The sequence below is a fragment of the Budorcas taxicolor genome, chromosome 6, assembly GCF_023091745.1.
Source record: "Budorcas taxicolor isolate Tak-1 chromosome 6, Takin1.1, whole genome shotgun sequence".
NCBI classification, from domain to species: domain Eukaryota; kingdom Metazoa; phylum Chordata; class Mammalia; order Artiodactyla; family Bovidae; genus Budorcas; species Budorcas taxicolor.
This window is the reverse complement of record NC_068915.1, coordinates 20,000,001-20,025,084: the sequence shown is the minus strand read 5'-3', so window position 1 is coordinate 20,025,084 and position 25,084 is coordinate 20,000,001. Positions and strand designations below refer to the sequence as shown.

The window sequence follows — 25,084 nt, the reverse complement described above, 5'->3', positions numbered from 1 at the left end:
GTTCCCTTTCCTTGCTCTCTTTCATTTACTTGCCTGAAAAACAGCTGCCTTTAATGAAGTTCAATTGTCTGTATACTTTCTACCTTTACCGCATGCAGCTGAACCAATCTCTTTAAAAATTCATAACCATTTTCTTCAAGTGGGGCCACCGTAATGTCTCTGAAAGAACTCTTTCATATCTTCTTCTTGCTCCTCACACCTCAAACACTTTTTTCTTCTCTCAGTTAGCATCCTCTTCCATCATTTCATGGAGAAAATAGGCACAATAAGAAGGTGCACACACTCTTCAACAAGTCTAAACCTACCTGCATCTACACTCATATAACCTGGCTGGTGGATCCTGCTTCTAATTAAGGAGAACCTCTCTACTACACAGGATTTCATCCTCTCAAGCTTACTCCTGAATTTTGGTCCTGCCAGTGTCCTTTTTATGTCCTGTGTAATTGGTTTTACTCTGCCTATTGGATGGGTTTTTCTCACCATCATCGGCTATCTTAAAAACTACGGCCAAAAATTCTCTCTTGATCCTAAAAGAATCGTCTATATTCTCTGTCTTTACTTCTTTCTCTTTTTAAAGTTGACTCTGAAGTATTTAATATGTATAAAAGCATGTGTGACTGAAACATGTGTTAAAATAAATACAATTTACCAAAGCTCTGTCCCTTGATAAGTTAATGATCAATACCCCCCCAAAAAGACTACATATACAAGAAAATGCCTTCCTTTGAATTAATAATCTTTTTTTGAATCAAATGGAATAAGACATTTATTTAGAATGTCTTCACTTTTAAACCATCAGCTACATTGGTGAATTATACTGGTGCCACCAGTATACATGCCTTTGCTGAGCTGTACACCTGGGTATGCTCGTTAATTTGTTCTTGCTTTTTCACTTCTGTTGTCTTATGTTTTTTGCTTCCTATGTAACTCTTAGGAGCAAGGCTAAGACTTGGTGCTTCAGACCACGTAAAATAAAATGTTTCTGTTATGTAACATGTTTATTTACTTGGCTTGTTTAATTTTGACTCTTAATACTTTGAGTTACCATTCTCATAATTCTAACTAATATTTCCTTTGTCATTCTATTTGGATTGTTTATAGCTTGTTGATTTTTCACATCCGGCACTTCCCAATGTTTAGTTATCTTTCAGTGCTCTCTGCCTTGCACTTTGTGGAATTAGCTTCAGTCCAGTAGTCTATGTCCTTTCCACTAATGTTATAATAGCAATCAGTTGGAGGTTTCTCAGAATTCTCATGTCAGATCCACCTTTTCCCCACTTCATTATGCTTTTAAGCTTTGGTTAAGTAAAACACAGGTTCAGGAATTGAGAGGAGTCAGAGGATTCTGAATCTAAATCTAAATCATTCTAAATCTATATGCATGCTGAGGTAGTTCATTTACAACACTAATTCATTAACTTCACTGCCTTTTCCTTGGACATTCACTCTATGTGTCCTGTTTCCATACCATGGCTTTGCACATAGGCCACCTGTCATTAGTGAGTGTCAAAATTTAGAAATTAATACATAGTTTTCATGTCACTCTGGAAATGATCTGCAAACCATGCTTAGCTAAACCAGAGGCAACATAAATAAATATTTCACATGTACAGGTTAGGCTGGAAAGGACTTTGGGAAGTCATCTGATGGATGTCTTTCCTCTTGCTGAGAAGACTCTTCACCACGTTGGACTCCCTCCATGTCTTCTCTCTATGCAGCTGATTCATGCCTTTTCAGCCCCAGAAGAAGCAAGTCCATTTATAAGAGTGAAAATTGGAAGAAGGAGGTTGAAAACTGAGAAAAGCCCTGTGCTTGTCTGAGTGAACTTACCTGAATGAATCAGGGTACAGATGACTGTCTGGAATAACCCAACAATGGAAAACAGTTTTATGTGTAAGGAAAGGACCAAGAAGTGATTGAAAAGAATAGTCAGATAAATTTAAATACATGTTTTTCCTTTTTTTTTTTTAAATTTGTGAAATTCACATGATACAAAAATACCAAAGATCTCAAAGACACAATACCATCTTACAGCTATTCAGTTTCATTTTCTAGAGGCAAACATCATTAGCAGCTTCTTTTTACCCTTCCAAGGATATCCTATTTATGTGTATATATTTGAATACACATTTAGTCTGTTTCCATTTATGTAACAAGAAAGTTATGTGTATTTATTTTGGATTTGTTCATATCTGCTCTAATTGTGTGAAGTTATACTTGACTTTTTGTATTTTATGAAAAAAGGACAAATCATTTTGTAGTGATAAGAGCTCAGTTGCGATTTCCTGTTAGAATTGGGATACTCTTTATGGCAGCAATTTTGTAAAATAATTTTCATTTGAAAAAAGATATAGAAGAAAATAAACACATATAGCTTTACCACTTAAAAATAAGCACTACAAATATTTTGGTTTATTGTCTAGACATATATGAACATACCCAAATATTTCATGATACTGTAATCATACCATATATATATATTGCTATTGCTAAGTCACTTCAGTCATGTCCAACTCTATGTGACCCCATAGACGGCAGCCCACCAGGCTCCCCCATCCCTGGGATTCTCCAATATATACACCCTTATGGAAACTTTTCCCCCTGAAGAGTTTATTTACATGTTTTATTTTAAACCAGAAATAACAAGTACTAATTTAAATGGAGAAATATTTTATTTTCTTTATTGAAGGAGCATGCATTTGAGAACAATATCAAGCTCTCTCTGGATGGAGAGCCGTCAAGTGGAAAGTGGTGCCTACCAGTATTGTCATGCAAGTCTAGATGTTGCGATGGCCATTGTGCTGTGTGGCATATGTGGCCTGTGACACACTGTACTGACATCCTATCCAAACCCTCCCCTTCAGGGTCCACAGTGGGCAAGGGAAGGCCTGGAATAGGAGAGCGCAAAAGACAAGGAATTAAGACAAATCCTTAATTTGCCCTTTGTTTTCAAAGTGCAAGAGAGGGAAGGGACCATGGGGCCCAGGGAATTCAGTTTCCTGCTCCTGTCCTCCACCTGAGTGAAGCTGTTATAGCTTAAACTATGGCATCAATTCTGATAGAGAAGCTTATGCATAAGGAGAGAACACAGAGTAGATCAAATCATCTCTGAAAGGAGCCAGGGAGGAGAAGGATGTAAATGCATGATGGTAATAAAAATACTTTTCAAATATGGCAATGCCATGGAAATCTGTCTGTGGGCCTCCCAGGTGGCGCTAGTGGTAAAGAACCTGCATGCCAATGCAGGAGGTCTAAGAGACGTGCATTCTGTCCCTGGGTCAGGAAGATCCCCCAGAGGTGGGCATGGCAACCCACTCCAGTATTCTTGCCTGGAGAATCCCGTGAACAGAGGAGAGCGGCAGGCTCCGTAGGGTCGCAAAGAGTCGGACGTGACTGAGTGACTAAGCATGCACACTGCAAAAAGATGGTCATGGCTCAGCTGCTGTCCTGCGCATTTTAAGTTGTACTTACTACATTCTAGTTTGATGAATGATTTTTATTTTCCTTTGGAGTTTGCTGTAATTTTTTTAAAGTATCTATTTATTTTGGCCATGCTACGCGGCGTGTGGGATGCTAGTTCCTCAACTAGGGATCAAACCGATCTTTGGAGTGGAACCACGGAGTCTTAACCACTGGACCTCCAGGGAAGTCCCAAGTGGCCATATTTGTAAGGACTCCCTCCTCACAGAATGAGTCCATTGCTGTTCTACACGAAAGGGACTGCAGCTTCAGCACATGTTCTGGGAACTTCTCAAGTTTGCCCTCTCATCTGAGGTTTCTGGTTTGACATAACTGGTGTCTTCCTTGACCTCTCAAAGCTGGGTTCTACCTCAATATGCAGCCCTTGGATGGCTCCTTAGATAAAAGGTGCTCCCAGGAGTTATACAGAGCACAGAGGCTGTGTAGCAAACCAGCTGGACAGCCTGCCTGTCTCTCAATTTTAGTTTTGCTCCTTGGATGCATTCTCTGAGATTCCCCTTCCAAAACCACCACCATACTCTTCACTCAGTCATGTCTGACCTTTGTGACCCCATGGACTGCAGCCTGCCAGGCTGCTCTATGGAATTCTCCAGATAAGAGTGCTGGAGTGGGTAGCTATTTTCTTCTCCAGGTATCGAACCCAGGTCTCCTGCATTGCGGGCAGATTCTTTACCATCTGAGCCACGAAGGAAGCCCTGAGATTACCTTAGTTCTATCTGAACCTCCTCCCTAATCCCCACCCAGCCCAGCTCTTACATACCCACTTCTCCTTCAGTGGATTTTAGACAGTAACATGTAATAAAATTTTACCAATCTCACTGAACAAAGAACAGAATTATGATCATGATAATTCACTGAAAAACAAGATAAAAGAACCAAGACAGAAATATTTTATCTAATAATTATTAAAATATACCCAGTTATCACTTATAGATCGATATATATATCATTTATATATATATCTTATTTATATATTTCATTTATAGATTGATATATAGCCACCAGGGAAGCCCTTATTGATCGATAGGTAGATAAATTAGACTTTGCAAAGCTATTTGTTAAAACTTTGCCTACATAACAAATAGAGGAAATCATAGGTGAGCAAATTTTTTTGTCGTGAATTTTGAAATGTCATAGAAGGACTCTTGTCAAAATTGTCCTCTCTAGCTGTCACGTCCACTAAAAGACTTTAACTGTTCCCAAAAATAAGTCATTCATTTTGAACAGGCAACCACGCGATTTTTTCCCCTCCTGTTTTTTTTTATATTATCCAGCTACTCTTTTTTAAAAAACTTTTTTTTTTTTTTTTTTTTTGAGCACTTTTGGTTCAAAGCAAAGCTGAGGGAAGATTTCCTGTACTGGCCTGACACCACATATAATTTTCCCCATCATCAATATCCGCCACTAGAGTGTTAGTTTTGTTGCTCTGACACCAGTGTTAGCTTTGTTACAACTGATGACTATTAGCACACTGATAGATCGTTACCACCCAAAGTCCATAGTTCACAGGATGGCTCACTTTCAGTATTGTCCCGTCGACAGAGGAGCCTGACCGGCTATGGTCCACAGTGTTGCAGATTCTGACACAACTGAAGCTACTTAGCACATGTGCACACACATGGAATTTTACAAATGTGCAATGACATGTCATTGTGGTATTGTGGAGAGCACTTTACTGCCCTAAAAATCCTCTCTTCTTCCCAGAATGTCCCACAGTTGCAATCACACAGTATGCAGTCTTTTCAGATTGACTTCTTTCACTTAGTAATATGTATTTAGGATTCCTTCTCACCTTTTCATGGCTTGATAGCTCATTTTCTTTTAGGACTGAACAGTATTCCATTGTTTGGAGGCCCCACAGTTTGTTTATACATTCACCTACCGAAGGGCATCATAGTTGCTTCCAAGCTTTGACAATTATGCATAAAGCTGCTACAACAACATTGTGCAGTTTTGTGTGGATGAGTTTTGAGTCCACTTGGATGAAAACCAAGACACATGATTTTGCGATCATATGGTAACAATATGTTGAGTTTTGTAAGAAACCACCAAATTGTCTCCCAAGGTGAATGTACTATTTTGCATTTCTGCCAGCAATGATTGAGAGTTGCTGTTGCATCATATTCACACAAGCATTTAGTATTATTGGTATTCTGGATTTTGGCCATTCTAATGGTGTCTCATTGCTTTAACTTGCATTTCCCCAGTAACAAATGACGTGAAGCATTTTTTCATATGCTTATTTGTTATCCAGAGATCTTCTTTGGTGAGGTGTCCATTAATATTTTGGCTCATTTTTTTAAATGGGTTGTTTGTTTTTCTGTTACTGAGTTTTAACAGTTTGTGAGAATATTTTTCCTAGTCTATGGCTTGTCTTCTCATTCTCCTGCTCTTTCATGGCTTTTTAATTTTAATATAGTCCAACTTATCAACTATTTCTTTCATGGATCACGCCTTTGTTGATGTACCTAAAAAGTCATTGCTATACTCAAAGTCATCTAGTTTTTTCTACGTGAGGTGTTTTTCTTAGTTTTGCATTTTACTTTTAGTTCTGTGATCCATTTTAAGTTAAATTTGTGAAGAGGGTAAACTCTGTGTCTAGATTCCTTTCTTTACACATGGATGTCCAGTTGTTTCAGCACCACTTGTTGAGAAGACCATCTTTGCTCCATTGTATTTCCTTTATTCCATTGTCCAAGATAAGTTAACTATCTTTGTGTGACTCCACTTCTGGACTCTTCTATTAATCTATTTGTCTGTTCTTTTACCAATACCATACTATCTTGATTTACTGTAGGTTAATGCTAAGTCTTGAAGTCAGATGGTGTCAGTATTCCAACTTTGTTCTCTTTTAATCTCGTGTTGGCTATTCTGGGTCTTTTGTCTCTTCATATAAACTATATAAACTTTGAAGTTAGTTTAAATATCCACAGAACTGTTGGAATTTTGATTAGGATTTCATTGAATCTATAGATCAAGTTGGGAGGAAATGACATCTTGAGAATGTCAAGTCTTCCAGTCCATAAACATGGGCTGTCTTTCCACTTATTTAGTTCTTTGACTTTGCTCACTAGAGTTTTTAGTTTTCCTTGTACAGGTCTTGTGCATATATTGTTAGATTTATATCTAAATATTTCATTTGCAGAATGCTAATGGAAATGGTGTTGTGTTTCTAATTTCAAATTCCACTTGTTCATTGCTGGTATATAGAAAAGCAATTAACTTTTGTCTATTAACCGTGCAAGCTGCAATCTTGTTGTAATCACTTATTAGTTCGAGGAGGATTTTTGCTTGATTATTTTGTATTTCTGCATAGACTATGAGCAAAGACAGTTTTATGTCTTCCTTCCCAATCTGTATACCCTTCATTTCCTTTCTCTTAGTGCCCTAGCTACAACTTCCAGTACAACATGGAAAATGTGTGATAAGAGGGAACATCTCTTACCTTGTACCTGATCTTAGTAAATATGCTTCAAGCTTCTCACCATTAAGTTAGCTGTAGGTTTTTTGTAGATATTCTTTATCAAGTTGAAGAAATACCTCTCTATTCCTAGTTTATTGAGAGGTTTTTTTAAATCATGAATGGACATTCAGTTCAGTTCTGTTCAGTCGCTCAGTCATGTCTGATTCTTTACAACCCCATGGATTGCAGCATGTCAGGCCTCCCTGTCCATCACCAATTCCCGGAGTTTACTCAGACTCAAGTCCATTAAGTCGGTGATGCCTTCCAACCATCTCATCATCTATCATCCCCTTCTCCTGCCTTCAATCTTTCCCAGCATCTGGGTCTCTTTCAATGAATCAGTTCTTCGCATCAGGTGGCCAAAGTATTGGAGTTTCAGCTTCAGCATCAGTCCTTCCAATGAACATTCAGGACTGATTTCCTTTAGGATGGACTGGTTGGATCTCCTTGCAGTCCAAGGGACTCTCAAGAGTCTTCTCCAACACTGCAATTCAAAACATCAATTCTTCGATATTGGATTTTGACAAATGCTTTTTCTGTATCTATCATATGATCATATTTTTTTTTTCTTTTTAAATCTGCTGATGTGATAGTGAAAGTCACTCAGTCATGTCCAACTCTCTGAGACCCCAGACCCCATGGACTATACAGTCCATGTAATTTTCTAGGCCAGAATACTGGAGTAGGTAACATTTCCCTTCTCCAGGGGATCTTCCCATCCCAGGGATCGAACCCAGGTCTCCCACATTGCAGGCGGATTCTTTACCAGTTGAGTCACAAGGGAAGCCCACTGATGTGTTGGATTATATTAACTGATTTTTGAATATTGAACTGTTACTGCATACCTGGGATAAATCCCACTCAGTGATAATGTATAATCCTTTTTATACATTTTAAAATTTGATTTGCTAATATTTTGTTGGTGATTTTTGCTTCCCTCTTCATGAGAGATACTGGACCATAGTTTTCTTTTCTTGTTTGGTTTTGACATTAGGATAATTCTGGTCTCATAGAAACTCCCAGCTACTCTTCATGTATCTGTTAACTTCCAAAATTTTCAGATTGTATTCTAGGCCTCAAACACATTCCACCTTAGTTCACTAACCATAACTTTCTTAAAAATCAACCTCATCTCTTCCATGACATTGACCTGAAATAAGTAGAGTCAAGATATTGATTTTTCATAGACATGTCTTATTTATGCAAGCAATCACCATACTCCATTCATATGTTCTATCAGTTCAGTTCAGTTCAATTCAGTTCAGTCACTCGGTCGTGTCCGACTCTTTGCAACCCAATGGACTGCAGCATGCCAGGCCTCCCTGTCCATCACCAACTCCCGGAGTTTACTCAAACTCAAGTCCATTGAGTCAGTGATGCCATCCAGCCATCTCATCTTCTGTCATCCCCTGCTCCTCCTGCCTTCAATCTTTCCCAGCATCAGGGTCTTTTCCAATGAGTCAGTTCTTCATATCAGGTGGCCAAAGTATTGGAGATTCAGCTTCAGCATCAGTCCTTCCAATGAATATTTAGGACTGATTTCCTTTAGGATGGACTGGTTGGATCTCCTCGCAATCGAAGGGACTCTCAAGAGTCTTCTCCAACACCACAGTTCAAAAGCATCAGTTCTTCAGCACTCAGCTTTCTTTATGGTCCAACTCTTACATCCATACGTGACTACTGGAAAAACCATAGCTTTGACTAGATGGACCTTTGTTGGCAAAGTAATGTCTCTGCTTTTTAATATGCTGTCTAGGTTGGTCATACCTTTTCTTCCAAAGAGCAAGTGACTTTTAATTTCATGGCTGCAATCACCATCTGCAGTGCTTGTGGAGCCCAGAAAAATAAAGTCTGACACTGTTTCCACTGTTTCCCCATCTATTTGCCATGAAGTGATGGGACTGGATGCCATGATCTTAGTTTTCTGAATGTTGAGCTTTTTCGCTCTCCTCTTTCACTTTTCATCAAGAGGCTTTTTAGTCCTTCTTCACTTACTGCCATAAGGGTGGTATCATTTGCATATCTGCATATTGATGTTTCTCCCGGCAACCTTGATTCCAGCTTGTGCTTCATCTAGTCCAGCATTTCTCGTGATGTACTCTACATGTAAGTTAAATATGCAAGGTGACAATATACAGCCTTGATGTACACCTTTCCCTATTTGGAACCAGTCTGTTGTTCTATGTCCAGCTCCAACTGTTGCTTCTTGACGTGCATACAGATTTCTCAGGAGGCAGGTCAAGTGGTCTGGTATTCCCATCTCTTTAAGAATTTTCCACAATTTGTTGTGATCCACACAGTCAAAGGCTTTGGCATAGTCAGTAAAGCAGAAGTAGATGTTTTTCTGGAACTGACTTGCTTTTTTTGATGATCCAACAGATGTATTCTATATCAAAATTCAATGCACACGTAGTCTTGCAAGATATAATCAGAGGAATTTGTAAAGGGCATCCCTCTATTTTTTTTTAGCAGCTGCATGTGAATTTATAATTATTTCAAAATAAAAAGTTAAATTTAAAATTATAATGCCCTAATTTTTTTCTTTTTTCCTTTCTCTTTTAAAACTACATTATCCTTTTTAAATATACATGTAAAATTTTATATGCAAGAATAAAAACCTTTTCTATGACTCTACCTTATTTACTTTGCCAAACTTTCCAATTAATTCTCTTTTTATTGTGATTTCAGGGAGGAAAAGACTACATTTTAGAATAAGGATATACATTAAGTTGTTTATAATAAAATTTGTACTATTTAATAATCTCCCATATATGTTGGCTCTTTCTCGTGCTATGCTTAGAATACTAGAAATCCTTCTATATTTTAAACCAAAGGGAGGGGAAAACCAACTGAAGTCCCTCTCTCCACTTCTACCTCCTTCTCAACCTAGTCCTTTCCCCTGTAGAGTCCATCACCACCTGTGATCAAACTTCTCAATAACAAGACTTCACAGAGTGAGTGCAGAGATAAAAGACAGGCTGATAATGTAAAAACAAAAGCTGCCCAGAAAGTCAGAAAACACAGCACTTTATTTTAATTGCTATATTAAATAAAAACCTGAGTAAATCAAAGCAATTCCTACTAACTATAATTGAGATGCTGGGAGCAATGACTCAGAAATGCATTTGAATTTCTGATTCTGCTTTGTACTGGCTTTTCTGAGCTAATGCGCTGACTTTAAAATATTATACTTTTGCTGGAAATCTGCTCAAGGCATTGATACATATATTCTTAAATCCTCTGAAAATACGGATTTTCGTACTTCACTAGTGGTCCGGTATTTAAGAATCCACCTGCCAATGAAGCGGACATGGGTTTGATCCTGGTCCAGGAAGATTCAAATGCTGAGGGGCAACTAAGCCCGTGTGCCACAGCTACCTACCTAGTCCAAGCTCTAGAGTCCATGAACTGCAACTGCTGAGCCTAAATGCCCAGAGCCTGTGATTGCAACAAGAGAAGCCAGGGCAATGAAAAGCCCACGCACCACAACTAGAGAGTAACCGTCACTCACTGCACCAGAGAAGTCTTGTGCACAGCAGTGAAGACCCAGCATAGCCAAAAATACACACACATAGTCATTAAAGAATACTGATTTTCGTGGTTACTAAGATCATATCACAATGAAGAATCTCATGATCTATATGGCCAGGTTAGAACTCCCTGTTCTTTAAGATCAAAGACTTCATTTTCACATTCATTGTGGAATCTCAACATTTATTACCTTATCTGGCCTTTGTTCCTCCATTATAAGGTCAAATAATTGATGTCACATTAGAAAAGGGGGGAAGAAAGTCAACGAAGTTTTCCTCACTTTTTAAAAAGTTTGTCAATCAGATTGGAAAAGGCTATAGTCGTGGAACATTAAATTTAAAAATAAAAATCACATAAGTAAACAGTGCTACCAAACACAAGGTCACTGTGTTAACATATAATATGTAACTGACATTGAGTCATCACTGTTCAGATTTTCCCTGGGAGGAACCTTTCTGTTTCCTCGTCTTGGAAGACAGTTTGCTGTCAGATTGGATTCAGATTTACTTGGGTATGGAAGTAATACATCAATATTCCAGTATGTGAAACTCCTTTTTATAGGTAAGAAAAGCTCTTATCTTTGCTTGTTCAGAAGTCCTCAGCTCAAAAAATAAGGGATTTTTAAAAATCCTTGAATTACAGTTTTATGATGGAAACTCTCCCCCAGTTCGTTACATTTATAATCACCTTATAAGCTTCATTTTAAGGCAACTACAGTTTTCTCTAAGTTTTATAATCTATTGTCCAGATCAAAACCTGATAGGCCAAGCGAGGAGATAAATGAATGCATTTTCCATTTCAGTGCAGGGTCTGGAAAGCTCAAAATTGAAAAAAGGAGAGATGTGATAGACAAAATCTATTTTAATATCTAGGAAAGTCATCCCTTCAGCCTGAGTAACAAGATCGTGCTCATCATCTCACTGCTCAGAACTAAGATGCATAAACCACTATTTTAATTTGCCTTTATCTGTAAAAATAAGCAACAAAACTTCAGTGGCTGTGATTATTATAATGATGCTAAAACTCTAACAGGATACCAGAGATGTGGAGCACCTTTCCACATAGGTGAACTAAGCATAGATGAGCATTGCTGTGCCTAGGGCCATGAATCCTGGATTCCAAAGAAAAAATACTAAGTTAGAAAGGAAGCATATATTGGGGAAACATGTATCTATTAATAACACTTATTTAGGGTACTTTAGATTCAGACAAGATCATTGATTACATGAGTCAATAATTTGAGGCTATTTGGAGTACACAAAGACATGTGAGACTCATCGTTCATCATCGAAGGACTGGTTAGAGGTGTTAAGAATCCCTAGTTAGAGGTGACAAGATTCACAGCTGTGAAAAGATAACTTGGAATGCAAAGCAACAATTGATAAGTGCAGACAATAAATCCAGTTGGAGTTCACAGAAGGGACAGATCACTTCCAGATAGATTAAGCAGGCAATATTTCATGGAGAATGGAACATTTTAGTTGAATATGCAAATTAAAACATTAAATGTTTGTAAAGTGTCTAGGCCCTTTGTTGAATTCTGCATGGAAATCGTGGAAATTTATGTCATGATCCTGCCCTAAAAGAGTTTATAATATGGTCAAGAAAATGACTCAAAAACACATAAAAGGCCAAGTAACAATCAAAGATACATTTCAAGGCAGTGCTAGAAATGATCACGACAGAAGGCAGTTTGTTATTAGTTATGCTAATTACTTATGCGGTAAACAGTTGCTTTAGACATTAGCAGAAAAATGATACCAGCATTTGATAGGAAAGCTATCTCTTTTTGTGTCCCAGGACTCCACATACCCATGTTTTTCTCCCTACTATTCCAAAGCCTCCTCTTCAATCTTTTTTGTCTTTTTTGCAGGTTGATCCTTACCTGTAAATGCTGAAGTAGCTCAGGGCTCAGCCTGTGGCCCTCATCTCTCTTGTCTCCATTCACTCTGTTGAGGATCTGATCTGGTTTCATGCCTTTAAATTCTATCTACATGCTGAGGGTTGACAAACTGTATCTCCAGCCTGGACATTTTCCCTGAAGGCTTGCTTTGCTTATTTTCATCTTCCCGTTCAAACCTCTACATGATTGTCTACAAGACAATGCAGATTTAATGTTAAACTGGAGTTCCTAATTTTCTCTTTACAATTTGCTCCCCTTACAGTCGTTCTCTCCTCAGTAGAGAGGGGAGTTGCTCGGGCAAAAACTCTGGAGTCATTCTTGACTTTTTCTTTCAAACTGTCTATAGAATCTATCAGCAAATGTTATTAGCTCTGCCTTCAAAATGTACCCCAAATCAGACCACTTCTCACCTCCTCCTTTACTTCTATTCTGCTTCTAGAACCAATCAGGAATCACCTAGATTATTAAATCTGCCTCCTGATGCAACTCTTCTCCATCCTTGTTTCAACAAAACAGTAATTTTTAAAAAATATTAGTCAGAGCCCGTCCCTCTTCTACTCAAAGCTATCCAAAATGACTTTTCATCTTACTAACAAAATCTAACATTTTTATGTGACCTACATGGTCCTAAAATGAGATAGTCCTTTGTTCTCTCTGACCTCACCTATTTCCATATTCTTGCCTTCGTGGTGTTCCTTAAACAAGCCAGAGGCACCACTCTTTCAAGCCCTTTGCTCTTGCTGTTTTGTTTGCCTTGAACATTCTTCCCCAAGATAACTTCAAAGCTTACTCCTTCAAGCCTTTACTCAATAAAATATTCCCTGGCCACCTCACTCTGTCTTACACTGGGTTTCCTCAAATAACTCCGATAGAAAGATTTTAGAGCAAGTTGTTTATTGGGGAGGCAACCCCTGGAAGGGCAGGAAAGGAATGAGAAATGAGCCAGGGAAAGGAGGATAAGATAGGGAACATTTGTAAGCAGATTACTTCTGTGGCCACTTGGGGCTCATATCCTACTGGGAGCTCGAGGACACTGTATGGAACCTGCCTGAGGGCTGGTCTGCGTGCAGGGTATCGTCCACCATTTCCTGTTAGACGTGGCTGGATGGATGCTCTGTTCTTGAAAATTAGAACTCTGCAACTGTGTTATTAAGGGGGGAAAATAGGTCAATGTTGAGTCAGTCCTTTCTAACATCAGTAATTTCTTTCAGATATTAGATCTGAAGGAAATAGATGTTCTGTTGAAAAGATTATAATTTTGTTTCTTTGGTTGGTTGTTTCTGACTGGTTGGTTTTTATACCTAATAAGCTCTTAGTATGCAGGGAGAAGAAAGGATAAACATACGAGTATACACACACACAATGAATACTCAAGTGATCAAAACACAAAAATGTTTACCCCATTAATTGTGCTCAGCAAGAAGCCCTTAAATATAATTTGGTGCATAAAAATTTTACATATTCTTAAAATAACCTCAGTGATTCAAACAGTTTTCAAATTATTTTCTCTTGTGTTTTCACAATATAACTTGGTGTTTATTCCATACTTTTAAAAAGATTTTCTAATGGGCCACAAAATTTACTGAACCTTCAACTCAGAAGGGCTATTCCTAACAGGATTATTTGTCCTCTGAACATTTTATATAAAATCCTGAGCAGGAAAGGACAGGAAGCCCAGAGAGCACCTCCAACCCCCATCAAGTAACTCTTTCCTGCTTGTCCCTGAGTTAAGGTAGATTCGAGAAACAAAGCAGAAACCCTGGGTCGACGTTCTACCTTTCATCCAAGATATCAAATTGAGCATCTTCCTGTTATGCTATTAGTCAAAATAAGTTTGGGATGAACTTCTCGATCCTCTTCCTTTGTCAGTTCAGTTCAGTTCAGTCGCTCAGTCGTCTCCGACTATTTGCGACCCCGTGAATCGCAGCACGCCAGGCCTCCTTGTCCATCACCAACTCCCGGAGTTCACTCAAACTCATGTTCATTGAGTCGGTGATGCCATCCAGCCATCTCATCCTCTGTCGTCTCCTTCTCCTCCTGCCCCAAATCCCGTCCAGCATCAGGGTCTTTTCCAGTGAGTCAACTCTTCGCATGAGGTGGCCAAAGTATTGCAGTTTCAGCTTTAGCATCATTCCTTCCAATGAACACACAGGACTGATCTCCTTTAGGATGGACTGGTTGGATCTCCTTGCAGTCCAAGGGACTCTCAAGAGTCTTCTCCAACACCACAGTTCAAAAGCATCAATTCTTCGGTGCTCAGCTTTCTTCATAGTCCAACTCTCACATCCATACGTAACTACTGGAAAAACCATAGTTTTGACTAGACGGACCATTGTTGGCAAAGTAATATTTCTGCTTTTTAATATGCTGTCAGGGTTGGTCATAACTTTCCTTGCAAGGAGCAGGCGTCTTTTAATTTCATGGCTGCAATCACCATCTGCAGTGATTTTAGAGCCCCCCAAAATAAACTCGGACACTGTTTCCACTGTTTCCCTATCTATTTCCCATGAAGTGATGGGACCAGATGCCATGATCTTCGTTTTCTGAATGTTGAGCTTTAAGCCAATTGTTCCACTCTCCTCTTTCACTTTCATCAAGAGGCTTTTTAGTTCCTCTTCACTTTCTGCCATAAGGGTGGTATCATCTGCATATCTGAGGTTATTGATTTCTCCCAGCAATCTTGATTCCAGCTTGGGCTTCTTCCAGCCCAGCATTTCTCATGATGTTCTCTGCATAGAAGTTAAATAAGCAGGGTGACAATATACAGCCTTGACGTACTCCTTTTCCTATTTCAAACCAGTCTGTTGTTCCATGTCCATGTTGTTACATGTTCTAACTGTAGCTTCTTGACCTGCATATAGGTTTCTCAAGAGGCAGGCCAGGTGGTCTGGTATTCCCATCTCTCTCAGAATTTTCCATAGTTTTTTGTGATCCACACAGTCAAAGGCTTCAGCATAGTCAATAAAGCAGAAGTAGATGTTTTTCTGGAACTCTCTTGCTTTTTCCATGATCTAGCAGATGTTGGCAATTTGATCTCTGGTTCCTCTGCCTTTTCTAAAACCAGCTTGAACATCAGGAAGTTCACAGTTCACGTATTGCTGAAGACTGGCTTGGAGAATTTTGAGCATTACCTTACTAGCGTGTGAGATGAGTGCAATTGTGCAGTAGTTTGAGCATTCTTTTGCATTGCCTTTCTTTGGGATTGGAATGAAAACTGACCTTTTCCAGTCCTGTGGCCGCTGCTGAGCTTTCCAAATTTGCTGGCATATTGAGTGCAGCACTTTCACAGCATCATCTTCCAGGATTTGAAATAGTTCAGCTGGAATTCCATCACCTCCACTAGCTTTGTTCGTAGTGATGCTTTCTAAGGCCCACTTGACTTCCCATTGCTGGCTGTCTGGCTCTAGGTGAGTGATCACACCATCGTGATTATCTTGGTCGTGAAGTTCTTTTTTGTTCAGTTCTTCTGTGTATTCTTGCCACCTCTTCTTAATATCTTCTGCTTCTGTTATGTCCATACCATTTCTGTCCTTTCTTGAGCCCATCTTTGCATGAAATGTTCCCTTGGTATCTCTAATTTTCTTGAAGAGATCTCTAGTCTTTCCCATTCTGTTCTTTTCCTCTATTTCTTTGCACTGATTGCTGAGGAAGGCTTTCTTATATCTCCTTGCTATTCTTTGGAACTCTGCATTCAGATGTTTATATCTTTCCTTTTCTTCTTTGCTTTTCACTTCTCTTCTTTTCACAGCTATTTGTAAGACTTCCCCAGATAGCCATTTTGCTTTTTTGCATTTCTTTTCCATGGGGATGGTCTTGATCCCTGTCTCCTGTACAATGTCACGAACCTTCGTCCATAGTTCATCAGGCACTCTATCAGATCTAGTCCCTTAAATCTATTTCTCACTTCCACTGTATAATCATAAGGGATTTGATTTAGGTCATACCTGAATGGTCTAGTAGTTTTCCCTACTTTCTTCAATTTAAGTCTGAATGTGGCAATAAGGAGTTCATGATTGGAGCCACAGTCAGCTCCCGGTCACGTTTTTGCTGACTGTATAGAGCTTCTCCATCTTTGGCTGCAAAGAATATAATCAATCTGATTTCGGTGTTGACCATCTGGTGATGTCCATGTGTAGAGTCTTCTCCTGTGTTGTTGGAAGAGGGTGTTTGCTATGACCAGTGCATTCTCTTGGCCAAACTCTATTAGCCTTTGCCCTGCTTCATTCTGCATTCCAAGGCCAAATTTGCCTGTTACTCCAGGTGTTTCTTGACTTCCTACTTTTGCATTCCAGTCCCCTATAATGAAAAGGACATCTTTTTTGGGTGTTAGTTCTAAAACGTCTTGTAGGTCTTCATAGAACCGTTCAACTTCAGCTTCTTCAGCGTTACTTGTTGGGGCATAGACTTGGATTACTGTGATATTGAACGGTTTGCCTTGGAAACAAACAGAGATCATTCTGTCGTTTTTCAGAGTGCATCCAATACTGTATTTTGGACTCTTTTGTTGACCATGATGGCTACTCCATTTCTTCTAAGGGATTCCTGCCCACAGTAGTAGATATAATGGTCATCTGAGTTAAATTCACCCATTCCAGTCCATTTTAGTTCCCAGATTCTTAGAATGTCGACGTTCACAGTTGCCATCTCCTGTTTGACCACTTCCAATTTGCCTTGATTCATGGACCTGACATTCCAGGTTCCTATGCAATATTGCTCTTTACAGCATTGGACCTTGCTTCTATCACCAGTCACATCCACAACTGGGTGTTGTTTTTGCTTTGGCTCCATCCCTTCATTCTTTCTGGAGTTATTTCTCCACTGATCTCAAGAAGCATATTGGGCACCTACCAACCCAGGGAGTTCCTCTTTTAGTATCCTCTCATTTTGCCTTTTCATACTGTTGATGGGGTTCTCAAGGCAAGCATACTGAAGTGGTTTGCCATTCCCTTCTCCAGTGGACCACATTCTGTCAGCCCTCTCCACCATGACCCGTCCATCTTGGGCAGCCCCACACGGCATGGCTTAGTTTCATTGAGTTAGACAAGGCTGTGGTCCATGTGATCAGATTGGCTAGTTTTCTGTGAGTATGGTTTCAGTGTGTCTGCCTTCTGATGCCCTCTTGCAACATCTACTGTCTTACTTGGGTTTCTCTTACCTTGGACATGGTGTATCTCTTCACGGCTGCTCCAGCAAAGCGCAGCTGCTCCAGCAAAGCGCAGCTGCTGCTCCTTACCTTGGACACGGGGTATCTCCTCATGGCCGCCCCTCCTGACCTTGAACGTGGAGTAGCTCCTCTCAGAGGCCTCCAAAAGCTCTCACATTTGACCACTGTCTCTGGTCTAATGAAGACTCTCCTCACTCACCTCTCTTGGCTGTGCTCTTTCTCTTGCTCATCCTGAGGGGTCTGTCCCAGGGTCCCAGCCTTACTTTCTGCACTGATCAGGCCTTTCCACGTGAATGTCTCCCAGCCTGGGACTGTTTCCGGTGTCAGGTAACTGGGGCATTTAACTGTGAGATTAGTGAAAAGGCTTGCTGTCTAGCTGTGATATCGACTTAACTTGCAGTTTAACTCAATCAGCCAGTGTAGAGTCTAGTTTCACAGCAGGAGAGTTCACACATACAAATCAGTAGTTTTGAGAAACCTGATGAAATAATGGCTAGTTTACCCTGAAAAGCTTTGTAATCCAGAAGCCAACCATCTGAGTAAATGCCATCGTAATTAGATAATTATCCCAGCCCTGTGGTTGCCAGGGCCTTCTGCCAACATCCTTCTACCCAACTTGCTGCAGTTTCTGTCTCACAAGGCTTCCATTTCTCAGTTGCCTCACCAAAAAATAAAACTAGACCTGGTTCTTCCCTTTCAGAACATCCCCACTGGGTCCTCACTTCCTAGAGTTGTTTTTAATACATTTTCACTGTTCTTCCAGTCTTACCTTGTTACAGTTAAAATCTTAATATCATTGGGCTTTTAGCTTTCAACATTAATAGTGGAGCAAACTAATTTTAGTGACTATGCCCAGGCTTCACCATAATCCTGTGCATGGGACTGGCTTATAGAAAGGACAGATAGGACCCAGGTTTTCTGAGACTGAGTCAGATGATATCCAAGGTGGATTTCTTCTATATGAAGTCTAATACAGGGTCCAGAGTTGGACATTATATTGAACCTATTTTGTGTGTGTATGTGTGTGTGTGTGAGCTCAGTTGTGTCCCACTCTTTGCAACCCCATGGACTGTAGCCCACCAGACTCCTCTGTCCATGGAATTTTCCAGGCAAGAATACTGGATCAGGTTGCCATTTCCTACTCCACGAGGTCTTCCCAGCTCAGGGATTGAACCCACATCTCTTGTATCTCCTGCATTGGTAGGTGGATTCTTTACCACCTGGGAAGCCCATATTGAACCTAGACTTAGTGTCAAACCACGTCAAATAGAAATATTGAAGTCTTCTCTAGAAACAATTTCCAGAGAAGCCTTTGGATGGTGGCAATCACCATAGTCCTCAAAAGCAGTGTTGTTTATTTTCTTCCTTCTTCTAGAACTGTTGTATGTATATACATTGAACATTAAAGTTGTGTGATTTTGATCATCAAATTAGAAGCTTAAATTACATTTCCACATTGAGGTCAGGGCAGTAATATCCAACTGTGGGTTTTTAATTCATTGGTTTTTAGAAGAAAACAATGTAATTACTGCTATAATTTGCCAAGACTTGTTAGAAAGCCTTGCTGCTGCTGCTGCTGCTGCTAAGTCGCTTCAGTCGTGTCTGACTCTGTGCAATCCCAGAGACGGCAGCCCAGCAGGCTCCCCCGTCCCTGGGATTCTCCAGGCCAGAACACTGGAGTGGGTTGCCATTTCCTTCTCCAATGCATGAAAGTGAAAAGCGAAAATGAAGTTGCTCAGTCGTGTGTCTGACTCTTAGAGACCCCATGGACTGCAGCCTACCAGGCTCCTCCATCCATGGGATTTTCCAGGCAATAGTACTGGAGTGGGTTGCCATTGCCTTCTCCTGTTAGAAAGCCTTAATAAATATTAATAACTTTAGCTCAATAATTACACTTAAGAAATTTATCATAAGGAAATAATCATGGGTGTGTGAATATGGTTTTAGTCAGAAGAGCTGCTTATCACAGTGAATACAGCAGTCTATCTAGATTTCAAAGATTTAATGACTGATTAAGTAGACTACAGTATTTCCATATAATGTTGACATTTAAAATAGTGCAATTGTGAAAAATTAATGACATGAAAAGATGTTCATATTCATTAAGTTCATGTTCATGTTCATATTCATTACGTTGAAAAAACTCAACTTAAAACAGGGTTGAAAGTATATAAATCTTTTGTACAGTTGTACACACACACAGAGAAAAACAATATGGCAGGACATACCTCGCAATGTCAGTGGTTATTTCTGTGTGGTAGAATTCTATGCAACTGCCTTTTCTTTCTTTTAGTTACCTGTGTGTGAGGTTGCTTCAGTTGTATCTGTCTCTTTGCAGCCCCGTGGACTGTAGCCTGCCAGTCTCCTCTGGACATGGGGTTCTCTAGGCAAGAATACTGGAGTGGCTTGCCATTTCTTCTCCAAGGGATCAAGCCTATGCCTCTTATGTCTACCTGCATTGGCAGGCGGGTTCTTGCCACTAGAGCAACCATTTTCTACAGTACACAAGAAGTACTTTTCTGAAGAAAAAACAATTTTTTTAAGAGTTTGTTTCTCAACTTCTTTTCAGTGTTCACTTTTAAAGGTGTTTCTGGTTGGGGTTTGCACAACACCTGAGAAGGTTTGGTTATTCCTGTCTGTGACTATGTTTAGGTTGACCATCCCAAGGCTCATTAAATAGAAGACAACAAACAGGGATTTCCCAGTTGTAAATGAAGGGGGAAGTGTAGCCTTTGTTAGCAAATCTTCCAGGCTTAGTAATGGCCAAACTGAGCACAACAGTTTTCTTTGCAGATAAAATTTAGCAGAAAATTATAAAATGTCCACTAAATGTGATATTTTGAACAACCAAATGAAATGATTTTGGCTTTTTTTTCTTTAAACCACTTTGATCTCCTCATACCTGTGACTCAAGGCCCTAGTAGAGTGGAGAAAAAGGATATTTATTGATGGTTCCCACAGAGAAAATAGATCATTTCAATTGTAGTGATTCAATTCAATTCAAATTGTCAAACTTTTACTGAGTAACTAGGTGGGAGTCTGGCACTGGATTAGAAACAGTGGGCATTCAAATAACTCACGCAGACAAATGTCCTGGAGGAACTCACAGTTTTTACATAAAGACAGACAAATTAATAAATATCTCCTAAATATAAAATGGGCTTCAATATAAGCACTGGGTCATCAGAGCAAGTCATGGCAGCTCAGGAAAGGGAGAGGTTAATTCCAACCAAGGGAGCAGGAAAGACTTCTTAGAGGAAGTGAGATTCTGGCTCACTTCTGAGTAAAGAGAAGTGTATTAGCCCCCTGTTAGTTACAGGAAACAAAATTCCAACTAGCTTGAATTTTAAAAAGCAGCTCATCAGCTTCTATGATAAGGATGTCTTGCTTTAGGCAAGGTAGATACAGGAGCTAACATGATGATGTCAGATTTAGTTTCCCTCTCTGGGCTAACTTTGCAGCAGTCAAGTTCTCCACAAAAATGACTGCTGAAGGTAGAAACTTATATTCTTAGGGCTGGTAATCTAGGGCCTTCTGTTTCCCAACAACCATTGATTAAAAATCAATGAAGATTCTCATTGGCTCTGCTTAGCAACCTGCCATCCTAGGCCAACTGCTATGGCAGTGGGTCACGTGCTCACCACTGGAGGGAGCTGGGCAGGGGCAGACACCATGACTGACAATTCCACCAGATCAGGTAGAACTGGGCAACTGTGGCTTCTCCCAAAAGCAACAGAAAGTACAGGGAGCTGAGCAGAACTACTGGGCAAATACTACCATTACCATATTTCATTTCAGATGGGTAGAGTGTTGTAAGGTATATGAGGGCAAAGCCTTTGTGAGCAAAGGAAAGAGCTTGGGGCTGGGATGTGATTGTGGGAAAATGCAAAATAAGTTTTGAAAAGAGTGAGTACAAGATGCTGGTGGTGACAGAGGAATTCTATACTGATGATTACAGTCTCTGAATTGAGAAAATTTTAATTATGTGTTTTCTTTTACTTAGACAGTTATGACTGGGCAGTTTTGCATATACTTGCAACCATACATACAGCAATTATTTAAATGTAATGGGGACTTACTATTTGAAGTATATCCTGTGAATACTTTCGTGAAGCAAAAAATTAATCTGTCACCAAAACACTGACTTTTAATGTTTCTGTCTTATATTTTCAAAAGATTATATATTGACTTTGCTTAGAAAATGTATACTTAAACTAAATCTCTTTATCAAAAAGTGAATTCTATTTCATTTAAAATATAACTCAGCCTAGACTGTGTACTGCCCATTTCTAGTAAATAATAAATGTATACAAATGCTTCCTTGAACTTACATCAGTAATTATAAAATCATCTACCAGTTTTAAAAGCCTATTTGGATAAGACATTTGTTTGTTCCTTGGCATAGGAGAGACTAAATGTGAATTCATCTCATGATTCACAAGATCCCCATGGGCTATGGTGATATTGGTGATTGAAACTGTACCAATTGATGTTTTAATCCTTTCTGTCCTTCAGAAAGAAAAGAAATCAAAACCTATGTTTTTGTTATTTATAATTCATTGCATCAAGCTCAGATTGTAGATAGAATACAGAGTTAGATCCTTACTAAATGAATTTAAAATATAAATTAAATATGTGGGATTCTGACCTTGAGAAATAAATTGTAGAGGTGACAAATTGGTGAAAAATTCAAGCTAAAAAATCCAAACAGAGATGATGAAGTATTCTATTATTTGTAATTGCTGGTCATGGACTGTGGCATAGAAATAAAAGGTCAATTTCCAGCTCAAACTCTGTCTTGAACTTCATAATTTTGGGCATGGTAACTCTCTTCACTCTGCATGAATTTCTCTGTTTTCACACTGATTCATATTTTACAGAGAAGTTGGAACAATATAGGAAATAATAAATATGAAGCCCTTTATGTCCTTCAGAATGAAGACCCCCAAATAAATGAAATAATAGTAAGGTTGCTGTTCAGTCGCTCAGTGTGCCCAACTCTTTGTGACCCTCACAGACTGCAGCACGCCAGGCCACCCTGTCCATCATCAACTCCTGGAGCTTGGTCAAACTCATGTCCATTGAGTCGGTGATGCCATCCAACCATCTCATCCTCTGTCACCCTCTTCTCCTCTTGCCTTCAATCTTTCCTAGCATCAGGGTCTTTTCCAGTGAGTCAGCTCTTCACATCAGAAAGCCAAACGATTAGAACGTCAGTTTTAGCATCAGACCTTCCAATGAATAGTCAAGGTTGATTTCCTTTAGGATTGACTGGTTTGATCTCCTTGCTGTCCAAGGAATTCTCAAGAGTCTTCTCAAGCACCACAATTTGAAAGCATCAATTCTTTAGCATCAGCCTTTTTTATGGTCAAATAATAGGGTACACTATATGAAATAACTCCTTATAAAACAAGTAAATTAGGGATGGAATTTGATACTTTAGAAGGATTAATTTCAAAATATGATTTTACAAAATGTTAAACTAGCACATCTAGAATCAATCAATCTAGAAAAAATTGACTCATACGGAACTTTTGTAAAACATATTTTGCAATATGCAAAGTTATGCCTTTGTGATTTAATTAATGCTCAATATATTACTCAATTGATATGTGTACTCAAGAGATATGTGTCATTTAAAATTATGATTAACAAAAAGTCATATGATTGTTATCTGCCTTTTAGATATTTTGTATAATACTAAGCATACTTACTAATATAAAATAAATTCTTGAAAACCCATAGACATTAGGCAGAAGAGCCATGTGTGCCCTATCCTGTAGCTTTCTTGAGGACCAGACTAATGATAGTAAGGTAAGGAATTTCCCAAGATGGTTGAAATCCATATATCCAGCCAGAATATATTCCATAGGAGGCAACTGACATAGTCACAAAATTTTAAGCAAGGTGCAATATGTAGTATTGCTTTCATGTTTAATAACAGAACATCCTGATCAACTTGGGCTTCCCTAGTAGCTCAGCTGGTAAAGAATCCACCTGCAACCTGGATTGGGAAGATCCCCTGGAGAAGGGAAAGGCTACTACTCACTCCAGTATTTCATGGACTCTGTGAAAGTCCATGGAGAATTTCATGGACTGTGTAGTCCATGGGGTCACAAAGAGTCATACAGGACTGAGTGGCTTTCACTTTCATCCTGATCAAACTAGTATCCATGTCCAGTTGTGCAGCAAGGTTTCAAGAATGGGATCAATGTCCAAAAAATGATGTGATAAAAAATGAGCAGCCCGCCTCCTCCCTGCCTCCTAAACAGACGCAGCACAGCTGAAGAAACTGTTCAGTCACTAAGTCGTGTCGTACTCTTTGCAGCTCCATGGACTGCAGCATGCCAGGCTTTCCTGTCCTCCACTATCTCCTAGAGTTTGCCCAAATTCACATCCACTGGGTTGGTCATGACATCTAGCCATCTCATCATCTGTTGCCCCCTCCTCCTCCTGCCCTCAGTCTTTCCCAGCATCAGAGTCATTTCCAATGAGTCAGCTTTTTGCATCAGGTGACCAAAGTATTGGAGCTTCAGCATCAGTCCTTCCAATGAATATTCAGGGTTTATTTCTTTTATGATTGACTGGTTTGATCTCTTTGTTGTCCAAAGGACTCTCAAGAGTCTTCTCCAACACCACAGCTTAAAAATATCAATTCTTTGGCACTCAGCTTTCTTTACGGTCCAGCACTCACATCCGTACAGGACTACTGTAAAAACCATAGCTTTGACAATACAGACCTCTGTTGGCAAAGTGATATTTCTGCTTTTGAATATGCTGTCTGGGTTTGTCATAGCTTTCCTTCCAAGGAGAACACATCTTTTAATCTCATGGCTCAGGTCACTGTCTGCAATGATTTTGGAGCCCAAGAAAATAAAATCTGTCACTATTTCCACTTTTAATATTTGCCATGAAGTGATAGGACCAGATACCATGATGTTCTTTTTTTTTTTTTTAAATGTTGAGTTTTGAGCCAGGGTTTTCACTCTCTTCTTTCACCCTCATCCAGAGGCTCTTTAGTTCCTCTTCACTTTCTGCCATTAGAGCGGTATCATCTGCATATCTGATGTTATTGCTATTTCTACCAGCAATCTTGATTCCAGTTTGTGATTCATCCACCCTGGCATTTTGCACGATGTACTCTGCATGTAAGTTAAATAAGCAGGGTGACAATATACAGCTTTGTCGTACTCCTTTCCCAATTTTGAAACAGTCAGTTGTTCCATGTCCAGTTCTAACTGTTCCTTCTTAACTCACAGAAGAAACTGATGTTGAAAGCATAAAAGAGAAGCGGCAAATGTTGGCCTTCATTTCCAAGAATTCTTCCAGGTCTGTCTCTTATTCTATATCCTGTTCCCAATTTCCCTTCATTTCTTGACTCTTTTTCCTCTGATCCTTAGGTGAACTTGCTGTCTGTCTCTCACCCCTAATTTTGTCAACCTTGTTTTGGACAAGCAATTCTGTTTTTCATCTTTTAAGCTTCTCCATGACTTGACTATTGATGACTTAGCTATCCATCTATTTCTCTTGTACAAAAAACCCA

At 39.3% G+C, this 25,084-nt stretch overlaps 1 protein-coding gene across 1 annotated transcript in view; it reads left to right on the top strand.

Annotated features, from left to right (window-relative positions):
- The window catches only part of ARHGEF38 (Rho guanine nucleotide exchange factor 38), a 145,064-nt gene that overhangs the window by 46,970 nt on the left and 73,010 nt on the right, over positions 1 to 25,084 (top strand). The window lies entirely within an intron of this gene.